The following is a 12,524-nucleotide window of genomic DNA, read 5'->3' on the forward strand; positions in this document are numbered from 1 at the left end:
AAATGATATGGGATCCATAGAAATCTATGGGGCAGCGCTGTACCTTCAGCTGGAGGACCTGGAAAAGACGCCAATCTCAGGAGCAATCTGGATAAAATATATACCAGGGAATCGCTATACGGGTAAAAATTCTCTAAAATAATCCGGCAGGGAGGCGACTAAGACCACAACATTCATCATTGATGTGCAAGAGATAAAAAGATAATGAAAATGGTATTTTCACACCTGGTTTTCTCCATACATGTTACCTGGACAATGCGGACAGTAAGGGTTAAAAGCCACAGCCTCTAAAGTGCATTACCATATGAATGGATCCCTCCCTGCTGACAGAGAAAGAATGCAAGCTCTTCCTACAGCAGCAACACATGGGTCGGCAGCTGCCCCCAGGAGCGGCCAGCACTCTGCCACCCAAAATAGTGGAGGGGGAGGGGGGGAGGGACTGAACACAATCTACACGGTCAGCTCCACGCAAAATCATTGATGGCGTGCCCCAGCCGCAGCTCATGTAACACTGGCCTGTAAACACCCATTACATAACTCATAAAAGGTGTCAGTTTGGTGCATGTTAAGTAGTGGAGATAAGCGGCACACCCTTGTCACTTCCGATGGTGTACAAAAATATTGTTGTGTGGGTGTTAAAAGGTCACTTTTTTTTTTTTTTTACGCCAAATTGGAGTTAGTAACAGACCCCCAATGTGTATGGATAGCAAAAAGACACTGGATCAAAGCATAGGGCTGGTGACCTGCAGCCACCTCTCATTTAGGGCTCATGCACACGAACGTAAAGGCTCCACGATGTGGACCACAAATAGATGTCCGCAATGCACGGGCACCGGCTGTGTGCACTCCGGGTCCTTGATCCGGCAAAAGATAGAACATGCCCCATCTTTTGCGGTGCAGAGGCACAGACCTGAAAGCCTGCGAAAGCGCTTCGTAGTGTTTCCATGGGCTTCCCCCCCGCAGAAGATAGGACATGCCCTATCTTTTGCCGTATCTTGCAGATTGGGGACCCATTCAAGTCAATGGGTCCACAGCGCCAGCACAGAGTGCAGATGGCCAGTTCCCGTACCTTGCGGAACCAGTTTGCGGTCGGCGATACGGGCACGGAGCCCTTACGTTTGTGTGCATTAACCCTTATACTTGCGCCTGATGCAGAGGGCTTCCAGATGGGGGTGCGACATCTGTGCCCCCTTCTATTTATGCCCAATCATAACAGTATACTGACGTGAACGCATAGCACAGGCACTGAATCCTCACCCATTCATTTTAATGGGTCTGTGTACATGAGCGTTTTTATTTCCACGCATCAGTTCTGCGTTGCGTGAAAAACGCAGCAGGTTCTATATTCTGAGTTTTTCACGCAGCCCTGGCCCCATAGAAGTGAATAGGGCTTCAGTGAAAAACGCATTGCATCCGCAAGCAAGTGCGGGTGCGATGCGTTTTTCACTGACGGTTGCTAGGAAATGTTGTTTGTAAACCTTCAGTTCTTTATCACGCGCGTGAAAAACGCATCAAAAAGCATTGCACTCGCGTGAAAACTGAACGCAATTGCAGACAAAACTGACTGAACTTGCTGGCAAAATGGTGCGAGTTTCACTGAACGCACCCTGAACACACCCGGAGCCAATCCGTCACGCTCGTGTGAAAGAGGCCTTAGGCCCCTTTCACACGGGCGAGTATTCCGCGCGGATGCGATGCGTGAGTTGAACGTATTGCACCCGCACTGAATACCGACCCATTCATTTCTATGGGGTTGTTCACATGAGCGGTGATTTTCACGCATCACTTGTGCGTTGCGTGAAAGTCGCAGCATGCTCTATATTCTGCGTTTTTCACGCAACGCAGGCCCCATAGAAATGAATGGGGTTGCGTGAAAATCGCAAGCATCCGCAAGCAAGTGCGGATGCGGTGCGATTTTCACGCATGGTTGCTAGGAGACAATCGGGATGGAGACCCGATCATTATTATTTTCCCTTATAACATGGTTATAAGGGAAAATAATAGCATTCTAAATACAGAATGCATAGTAAAACAGCGCTGGAGGGGTTAAAAAAAAAGAAAAAATAATTTAACTCACCTTAATCCACTTGATCGCGCAGCCCGGCATCTGCTTCTTTCCCCTTTACTGAATAGGACCTGTGGTGAGCATTAAATATAGTTCAAGGACCTGTGATGACGTCACTCCGGTCATCACATGATCCATCACATTTTTTTTACCATGGTGAATCACCATGGTAAAAGATCATGTGACATACCATGTGATGACCGGAGTGACGTCATCACAGGTCCTTGAACTATAATTAATGCTCACCACAGGTCCTATTCAGTAAAGGGGAAAGAAGCAGATGCCGGGCTGCGCGATCAAGTGGATTAAGGTGAGTTAAATTATTTTTTATTTTTTTTTAACCCCTCCAGCGCTGTTGTACTATGCATTCTGTATTCAGAATGCTATTATTTTCCCTTATAACCATGTTATAAGGGAAAATAATACAATCTACAGAACACCGATCCCAAGCTCGAACTTCTGTGAAGAAGTTCGGGTTTGGGTACCAAACATGTGCGATTTTTCTCACGCGAGTGCAAAACGCATTACAATGTTTTGCACTCGCGCGGAAAAATCGCGGGTGTTCCCGCAACGCACCCGCACATTTTCCCGCAACGCCCGTGTGAAAGGGGCCTTAGGGTGCGGAGTGCACGTGGATTCTTGTGTGGAAAAACCACAGCGTAAGGCCTCATGCACACAACCGTTGTGTATTTTGTGGTCCGCAAATTGCAGATCCGCAAAACACGGATGGCGTCCGTGTGCGTTCTGCAATTTGCGGAACGGCACAGACAGCCATTGATATAACTGCCTATTCTTGTCCGCAAAACGGACAAGAATAGGACATGTTCTATTTTTTTTGCGGGGCCACGGAACGGACATACTGATGCGGACAGTACGCGGTGTGCTATCCGCATTTTTTGCGGACCCATTGAAATGAATGGATCCGCATCCTATCCTCAAAAAAATACGGAACGGACACTGAAACAAATAACGTTCGTGTGCATGTAGCCTAAACCAGGACCAGAAAAGTGTAAGAGATTAGACAAATATCGTGTACATGTTGCTTTTTTATTTCCATGCGGATTCTGTCAATTGTTTGTGCGGTTGTTTTGTTCAGATTTCACACTTTTCATTGGTAGGGTCAAATCCGCACCATAAAAAAAGCACATGTAAATGCACACAAATTGGCACGGAAACCTGCACCCCTGGGGTACGGACACAAGTGGCAGATACTGCGACATTTACGCAGTGGAACTGCATGCGGAAAATCTTCAGTGATTACAGCAGCAAAAGTGAATGACATTTAAAAAAATTCTGGGCACAAGAACTACAAACACCCTGATCTCCATTTATAGGGAGGATTTCAGCAGCGGTTTCACCATCTGCAATACCCAGTGTGTAATCTGCGGCAGATCTACAGTGGACCACCGCCATATGTGGCCCTAGCATTTTTTTATTTATTTTTTGTAGATTTTTTATATATTTTTTTATGCTGCAGAATAATGCTTGCTGGAAAACGCACGACAAACTGTTTTTTGGGGATTCTTTCATGTAAAAAAATATATAAATAAAAATAAATAAATAATGCTTGTAAAAAAAAAAATATATAAAAATTCATGAAATGCTACATGTGAAGGACGCCAGTACTGCAGGATATGTTCAGCTTCAGACAGTTTTAGCGTCAGGCACACGGACGTAAGTGTTACGTGTTCCACAAATCGCGGATCCTGGCCGAGCGCATGCCACCGTTTTTTTTGTTTTTAACTTCTCTAAAAATGTCCTTTCCTTGCCCACAAAACAGACAGTAATAGGGCAGTTCTATTTCTTTTCAGGCCTGGATAACGGGAGTGTTGTCCGCCTCTATTGCGGCCCCATTGAGATGAATGGGTCTGGATCTGACCCGCAAAAAATGTGGATCGGATGCGGACCGAAACGACAGCCGTGTGCGCGAAGCCTAACACAAATGGCAGGTAACCACCAGCAGGGAAGGCACATGAGGTCCAACCGTCCAGAAATTTTTGGACAGTCCATAAAAATTGGGTCACTTTTTTTCCTGTGTCCGTAAAAAAAAAAAAAAAAAAAAAATTTGATTTGGGGCTATTTTGTTTTAGGCTGGTACTTGACTAAGTTATTTTGGTGGTGATTATCAGCATTTTCCAGCTCACAGTGATGCTGGGGTCAGTAGTCTCAGGTACATGCATGTGTTACCACTTTGTCCACGATTTGGAGATAAATTATCCAGAAAAGAATAATAATTGTGGTCGGCAGCCTGGAGACATGAGAATTGTCACTATACAATAATGGGAGCACTGATGCTCGGTCTATGGACACCGGATTACTGCAGGCGGAGCACTTACCTCGGTAACGGCCGTGTAGAGCGCTGCCTCTCCCGCAGATAACCGGCCGGCGGCTCCGTGTATCAGCGCAGACTCCACACACAGCACGACTGGACCTCCCAGCTTCCCACAACACAGTCGTGCCGTGAGCCGGCCTGCCCCGCCCACAGCACCCCTCTGGCCCCTCCCACTGCACGCGCGTCCCGCCCACTATCTGCCAATTCCGTCTGGGGTCAAGTGAGTGCGGAGGCCGCCTGGTGAGCAGTGCATTATCGGGCGGGAAAGGAGCAGCGCCCGTAGACTGCACCGAGGGGTGAAGAAACATGTCTTGTCCAGCATTGGAACCTATTCACACAGTGCTGTACAATGACATTTATGTGGCTGTTCTTGCAAAAATGTAATTGAAATGCATTATGTGAATAGACCCTCACATCATTTGGTACTGCCAGGACATGTGCCCTCTGCCCATTTGGTACAGCCAGGACTTGTGCCCTTTTCCCATTTGGTACTGCCAGGACATGTGCCTTCTGCCCATTTGGTACTGCCAGGAGATGTGCCCTCTGCCCATTTGGTACTGCCAGGACATGTGCCCTCAGCCCATTTTGTACTGCCAGGACATGTGCCCTCTGCCCATTTGGTACAGCAGACATCCCAACCTGCAAAAACTCATTTCAGGGAGGTGCACTTCTCATTTCAGGGAGGTTTTCTTTTTTTTTTTTTTTTCACAAACTTTTTATTACATTTTCGAAACATATGCAGTATCTGCACACTTTGCTCTATGCTGTGGAGGACTGGGCTCATCACCCTGCCCCAAATTATCATATTTATGTATATGATTAAAGCATCCAGGGGGGGGGGGGATTTAACACTGGGGTAAATTATATAATTAAAATGGAGGGTTAAATGTGTAAATGTATTTTAAAAAAAATACATCTCTCTCAATAGTTATATAGCTACTGAATGAGACAGAAGAAGGGATGCCTTTAACATATAGATCTCCTTGAGAAGCCAATTTGACACTAAAGGGTTAATTCAACCTGTAATCTAAACTCTGTGTCCTGTCACTTCTCTTATCTCTCTGCTCTGCTATCTGACTGAGATAAACCTTTCCGGGAGATATTGTTTCACATGCGGGTGTCAGGGAGCTGTTATCTAATAGCGGGGGACTCTCTGAACCTCCGGGAGAGTTGAGATCCCTGGTACTGCCAGGACATGTGCCCTCTGCCCATTTGGTACTGCCAGGACATGTGCCCTCTGCCCATTTGGTACTGCCAGGACATGTGCCCTCTGCCCATTTGGTACTGCCAGGACATGTGCCCTCTGCCCATTTGGTACTGCCAGGACATGTGCCCTCAGCCCATTTGGTACTAGCCAGGACATGTGCCCTCTGCCCATTTGGTACTAGCCAGGACATGTGCCCTCTGCCCATTTGGTACTAGCCAGGACATGTGTCCTCTGCCCATTTGGTACTAGCCAGGACATGTGCCCTCTGCCCATTTGGTACTGCCAGGACATGTGCCCTCTGCCCATTTGGTACTAGCCAGGACATGTGCCCTCTGCCCATTTGGTACTAGCCAGGACATGTGCCCTCTGCCCATTTGGTACTAGCCAGGACATGTGTCCTCTGCCCATTTGGTACTAGCCAGGACATGTGCCCTCTGCCCATTTGGTACTAGCCAGGACATGTGTCCTCTGCCCATTTGGTACTGCCAGGACATGTGCCCTCTCCCCATTTGGTACTAGCCAGGACATGTGCCCTCTCCCCATACTCTTTGTTCGTGGAGTTCACCATGATAATTATCAGTCATTCATTTCATTGCCATCTGTAGGATTAGAGAATATTCACTATTGAGGCCTCGTCCACATTTCCGTGTCATTTCAAGTCCGTGATAAAAAACGTCTTTGTTTCATCCATGAAGATGGATCTGTGTTTGGTCCATGTGTCTTCCGTAATGTACGGACGCTGCTCAGCTGAAAATTAATTTCCAGGGCATTTCTGTCTTCAGTGAAAAACGGACGCCCCACAGATGCCAATATCAAGAAAGGGCCATCACTCACTATAGATTATCTGCAAAAGTTCTGTTTATTGTCACATAGTCCTGTGACGCGTTTCGACACTCGCAGGTGTCTTTATCAAACAGTACTACACACATTACCAAACCACCCTTAAATAGCCAAACCCCTCATCAAGGTGTGCGTATCACGTGATCGTGATGTCATAGGACACCCCCCCCCCTAAGAAACATATAGACACAAAATTCAAACAAATATTGCAACAGTTAATTCTCAGCATGGATACGGTCTTCTTCTGCTTGCATTCGCAATATGCAGCACAATTTTGCATCACTTCACCTATAGAGAAACATGTATGAATATATCCATCTCGAAAACCTATCCACATTATCTACACACAAGTGTGAATAGAATCTGAAACAAAATAGATCAATCAAATCATTAAAATAAAATAAAATCTTTTATAATTTTTTTTTAAAAAGCTGTTTAATTCGTAATCACGGTTTAGACCCATAGGCTCCAAGGTTTGGAGCCTATGGATCCAATAGGCCTCTCTCTTTCTCAATAATGAGTTCCTATCACCTCCTCTCTTTGGCTGTTTTACACCCTCGATGATCTGAAAACGTAACTGCGATATATTATGTCTCTCTTGATGGAAGTGGTGCGGTATTGGTAATAACAGGTTCTCCTTCCCGATCGTGGACTTGTGCTTACTAAATCGATCTTTCATTCGTGTAGACGTTTCCCCTACATACAAAAGACCACATGGTCACTTTAGAATATATATGACATAATTACTGTCACACGTGAAAAAACCTTTTATATGTTCCCCTGATCTTGGATGAGTGAAGTAAGGGCTTTTAATGAGACTCGAACAGTGTACACACCTGAGGCAGGGAAAAGTTCCCTGTCTTGGAGACTCAAGCGTTTTCTGTTTTAAATCCCTTCTATCACTGCCAATGTCTGCTCTAACGATTTTATCACGAATATTCTTCGTTCTCTTGTAGCATACCATGGGTCGTTGTTGGAATTCTTCGATCAAAGGGTAAGATTCACTAATAATGTGCCAGTGTTTATTTACTATTGTTCGAACTTTATGTACCCAAGGGTGATATTTTACCACTAGAGGAATAAAAGTTTTTTTTACTTTTTTTCTCAGTGGTCTGTAGAATTCTCTTTCTCTGTTCCTTAAGTAAATGTAGGGGGTATCCTCTTTCCTCAAACTTGGCTGACATCTCATTTAGTCTAATTTCGCATTGTTCGGGGTGCCCCAACAATGCGGCTCACCCGTTGATATTGTGAATATGGTAATGCCCTTTTTCTATTGGTAGGATGGTTTACTGGTATAGAACAGTATGCCGTTTCGGTCAGTGTCTTTTTTTATATAGATCGGTCCCAATCCTATTTTCTGCACTTTTAATCACCCACGTATCAAGGAAGGAGATCCGTTCGTTATCTGTCAAAATGTAAAGTAAACTGAAGCTCGGGCCACACCGAATGAATGGACTCAGAAAAACGCATTAGGGTCGGAATGTCGCACCGCCATATGCAAAACACGTCATCGATTAAACGACGCCAAAAAATGCAGTACTGTATATACAGTGGATTTGAATAAATAAAATAGTGTTCAAAACGTGCCATGTAACAATTTGCATATGGCGGTGCGGCATTCGACCCCATCGCGGTCCCGCATTGCTGTTGTCGAGCTGCACCGATTTAACCTCAGCCAAAAAATGCTGGGTGTCCCTCAAATACGACGGAGTCATAGATTTGTGGACTTTAGGCAAAGTGTAAAACACCAGTATAATAGGGTGTTGATTAATTAAAAAATCGCCCAGCTGGGCGTCTATCGTTCCATTCTCTCTGTATCGTTCAACAACATTTAACAGCATGCGTTTAATATGCCCCGTGGGGTCTGACTGCAAAACACGGTATGTATCCCCGCTTTGTAGTTGACCCATGATCTCTGAGACATTATATGATTTGTCGAGGATCACTAAGGCACCCCCCTTGTCAGCAGGTTTGAATACAAGGGACTTGTCCTCCACCAGTTGGGAGAGGGCATTTCTCTCATCTTTAGGCTACATGTGCAATGAGCCGGACCGTGGTACGGTTAGGCGGACGCCAAAGTATGCAGTGGGTCCGGATATGGGTATAGTTAATAGTTTTTGTTCGTGACGCCAATTGCAGCGTGCGCAGGGTACAATCTCAGGGCCCTTTAAGGTGTTGCAACTCACGTACCAGGTTAGGAATGCCAGAGTGGTGTAATGTCTCTGTATGGTAGTGGTAATGGTGTCAACGGTGTCTCCTACCTGGGTACGGCTGGACTCCTGGATCCTGGCTCACTTGCAATAAAATGAGTGTTGCTAGTAGGAGTAATTGAGGAACTTGGTAGCAATGAATGAGATCCAGACTTGGAATATAATTAAACTTGTCTTTACTGGAGGCAGCATTAATCCACATGAGATACAGCAATAGTCTTGGGTCCCAGCAGGTATTGGCAATATATGGCAGGGATTACTATCTCTTCTGCTTCTATCATATGCCTGGAGAATATGGCAGGAATCTATATCTTCTGCTCTGTCTATCTTCTGCTGTGTATGGGACTGACTAGCTGAGGAGGAATTTGGCTTCTCCTGGTCTCTGGATGTTATTCACGGTTATGCTCACAGGGATTGGTTCGTCCTGGAGTTCTGGAGATGGCTGCTTGCTTGTCACCAGTTGAGGCTGAAGGGCTCTGACTGGGAATGAAGATCATTGGTCTCAACCGAGACAAGATCCTGATTTGGGATCCCTATTTCTGGGAGCTCCTACTTGCACAGCCTTCCCCTAGCCGGGGTGGCTGGCACACTAACTGAACTTCCTTCCCTCCCCATGAGGCAGGACATGGGTGAGCCCACTCTGCTCAAAGAGGGGGGAGCTAAACTGGAATGTACTATTCCAGTCTAGATATGCTAAACTGAACTAAGGCCCTGGTAACACATTGCTGCCACCTGCTGGTGAACATGAAAATTACAGCAAATACATTTAACAGGCTTAGAATATGCACATTTGTGAGGAATATAAATAAAATCACATTAGATGACAAGGCACATGTTACCAACAAATAGTAGCGGGGAAAAAGAGTTTAGTAACATAACTCTGGGATGTATTACACATAATGACATACAAAACAAACATAAAACGGCTATCCCCAGGTTCCTGCCCACTAGAGTAAGGTGTCCAACACACAGTTACCTTCTCCTGGTATAACCAGTGAACCTAAATACTGCACTAAGCAAACATTACTGACTGACTTTTGGGGTATCGTCCACCAATACCAAAGAAAGCATGGGGGTGTCTTTACTCTGTAGTCCCACCATTATGTAATGGAATGCCCGCAAATGAAAGGGTGGCTTTATCCTGTATTCCCTTCCCTGCACCAAAGTCTGAGAAATTTGGCTTATAGCACGATCACTATGGTGACTAAGGGGTAGCTAAATTATGGCTCTAAGGCTTGAGGTACCATACCTTAGGCAAAGGCTCAGAAGGGGAGGCATTTAGCGTCTCCATGCGCTTCTGGCAGTCACAGGAGGAGGGTAATATAATCCCATGGAACTCCTGGAAATAAAACACCTCAGGATGGGAGCAATCCTGAACATAAAACGAACGGGAAGGAGCGGTCTATGACTTCTAACGATTCCCGAAGCAGCGGGGTTACTCGTGTAGTTACTGGACCTGCCAGGACTTACCACTTGGTCCTACCTGTGCACTAAGAGTAGGCCATTATTTTTAAGTGTCCGCATAAAGGCAGTCCGTATAAAGGAAGGAGAGAACAAGAGCTGTCAAATAAGGCATACAAGAGTAAGTTGCTACATTTTTGGTTAAGTGCAATGGTAAGTGCAATTGTCACAAATAGTGGATAAATTCACATTGCGGCACCTGAAAGAGAATACACGCAATGGGCATGTTATCTTAAATGTTGCATAACAGGTAAACTGGTAATTGGTGCAATAATTTAGCAATGGAAATCACAAAGAGCTCAGGTACACGTTTGAGTCCTTTCTTTGGGTGCAAGCTTTTATGTTGCAATAAAACATTTTTAGTAAAATAGTGAATGCAAGGATAGGCTCAAAAATAACTTGAAGTGCTTGACGTTGAATCCTCTGAAAACTGTAAAAGTCAATTGTAATCCACAGGGATAAAAGTTAATTGTAATCCAAGGAGGTATAAAGTGTTATATAAAAGCACATATTTAAGAACCATAGTTCCATGAGGTTATCAAGTAACCTGAGAAACAATGAACTTGAACATGAGGGGTTAAATGCTGATGGGGGGAGTCCTTACAGCTCATGACCATCAGGGTGAGGACAAACTAGGGCAACCTGAAAATAAAACGTTAAAAGCACACAATGCCAACGGGTCCTCACCCGTCAGGAATAGTCCACGTCGTGGCTCCCAAATGTCCTTATTTTAAAGAAAGATGCATTTAGAGAAGGACATCCATGTCCTCCTCACTGCTAGAGCTACTAAAGCGCATCAGGGGGCGCTCTTGCCTCTGGTAGCTCATTGTCGCAGCAGTAGTTGTACGCCACTGACCTCTGGTGGTGGTTGTAGGTACTGGCTGTGCAGACAGCCTGGAGAATGCAGCTGGGACATGCTGCAAGCCGGAATCCCTAGCCGCTGAAAAGGGGCTCAAAACCTCTGGCTGAAGGGGCTCTGGTAGACACACAGAAGGTGCTTGAGGCTGCTTCCAGGGCAGTACATAGGGTTGCACCTTAGGATTGAATGTCAAGACAGAATTGTTTATCTGGCCCACCCGCAGTGTTGGTGGTGCAGCCAAGTCAGGAATAAGAGGTGCAGGTTCTGGCTGGGGTTGCTCCCGGAAACGCAACCTGCCGTCTGGGGTTTCTTGAAGACATCTCACTTTCCCCGCAGAGCCTGGGTCTTCCTGCCAGGTCTTTAGGGTGACTGCAGGGGTTAATGGCTTGTCTAACAAAGTCACACCAGCAGCGAAGGGACCTTGTACCGAACGCATGGGGGTATATTCTACCTGATCCCCTGCGTACAGGTTGTGACGGGCCTGCGGCAGATAGTGGCGCTTCACTGAGCGGCGGCCCACAAAGATCTCCGACCCGGAGCGGCTATCTTGCAGGAACCCTACTCCCCTTTCAACGGAGAACCAGAGCACAGTCCCAGTGAGTTTGGGGTCTCCTGGCTGGGGTCAGCTACTACTTGCGTGACCCATTCCTCTATGGCGGACTTGTACTCCCACGCCCTCTGGGCATAAGCGGTGATCTCCCATGGGACCTCGGGGTTCAGGCATCCCGGTTTTGTAGTGGTGGAACTGGGCGGCGGAGTAGAAACACCAGCCGCCTCCGCTGCACCAGTAGGTGTCCTTAGCGGAGCAGGCCTAGGCCTGTTGGAGCTTTCGGGAAGCGGTGCAGGGGCAGGTACGGACCAAGCCTGGGCCTCAGGGAGCGCGGCTGCTCCTACCTAATGTCGCGGCCGGTTCCGGTGCCTCCTGGTGGTCATCGCTGGGTCCAATCGCCGTCTGCGGTGCAGGCTGGTCTGAAGCCTGGGCAGCTGTGTCGGCGGCGTCCTCCGGGGGAGCAGGTTCAGCGTCAGCAGCCATCTTGCGTGACGTCTCACCTTCAGCGCTGACAGCAATGGAAGCGGAGGGATCCACAGCCTCCGAGGACTTGACCAGAGTCGCGTCTTCTTCCGCGGAAACTGGTTCAGTAGCAGCGGCCTTCTCAGGTAAGTTAGCGGCGGCTGTCTTGTCTTTGCTTGCAGCAGGTGCTGGCTCTGAAGACACTTTAAATGCGCAGGGACCATCTCTCCTCACGAGCTGGGAAACCCGGATCTCAGGCACAGTGGGCTCGTATACAAGCTCTCCCTGTATCGCCATCTGGTCCCATTTTGGTAGAGGGAGCGCCATCTTCCTTGCTTCCTCTATCATGAAGAGTCCAGGAGGTAAGGATGGAGCCCAGAGGGAGGAGTCTGCACTCCCTTGGCTCACAATGCAAAGTTCTTGGTGGGCAGTCTTTAGTTTTCCCGCTTGTAGGTGTAATGTCTCTGTATGGTAGTGGTAATGGTGTCAACGGTGTCTCCTACCTGGGTACGGCTGTACTCATGGATCCTGGCTCACT

At 46.8% G+C, this 12,524-nt stretch overlaps 1 protein-coding gene across 1 annotated transcript in view; it reads right to left on the reverse strand.

The window, feature by feature from the left end:
- Positions 1-4,527, reverse strand: part of RUBCNL (rubicon like autophagy enhancer) — a 73,726-nt gene extending 69,199 nt beyond the window's left edge. Inside the window, exon 1 of the mRNA XM_040425449.1 lies at positions 4,402-4,527. The gene's annotated coding sequence lies outside the window, so the exon portion shown is untranslated. The remainder of the gene's footprint in view (positions 1-4,401) is intronic.
- Between the last annotated feature and the right edge of the window lie 7,997 nt (positions 4,528-12,524).

This window comes from Bufo bufo, chromosome 3, assembly GCF_905171765.1.
Source record: "Bufo bufo chromosome 3, aBufBuf1.1, whole genome shotgun sequence".
Taxonomy (NCBI): domain Eukaryota; kingdom Metazoa; phylum Chordata; class Amphibia; order Anura; family Bufonidae; genus Bufo; species Bufo bufo.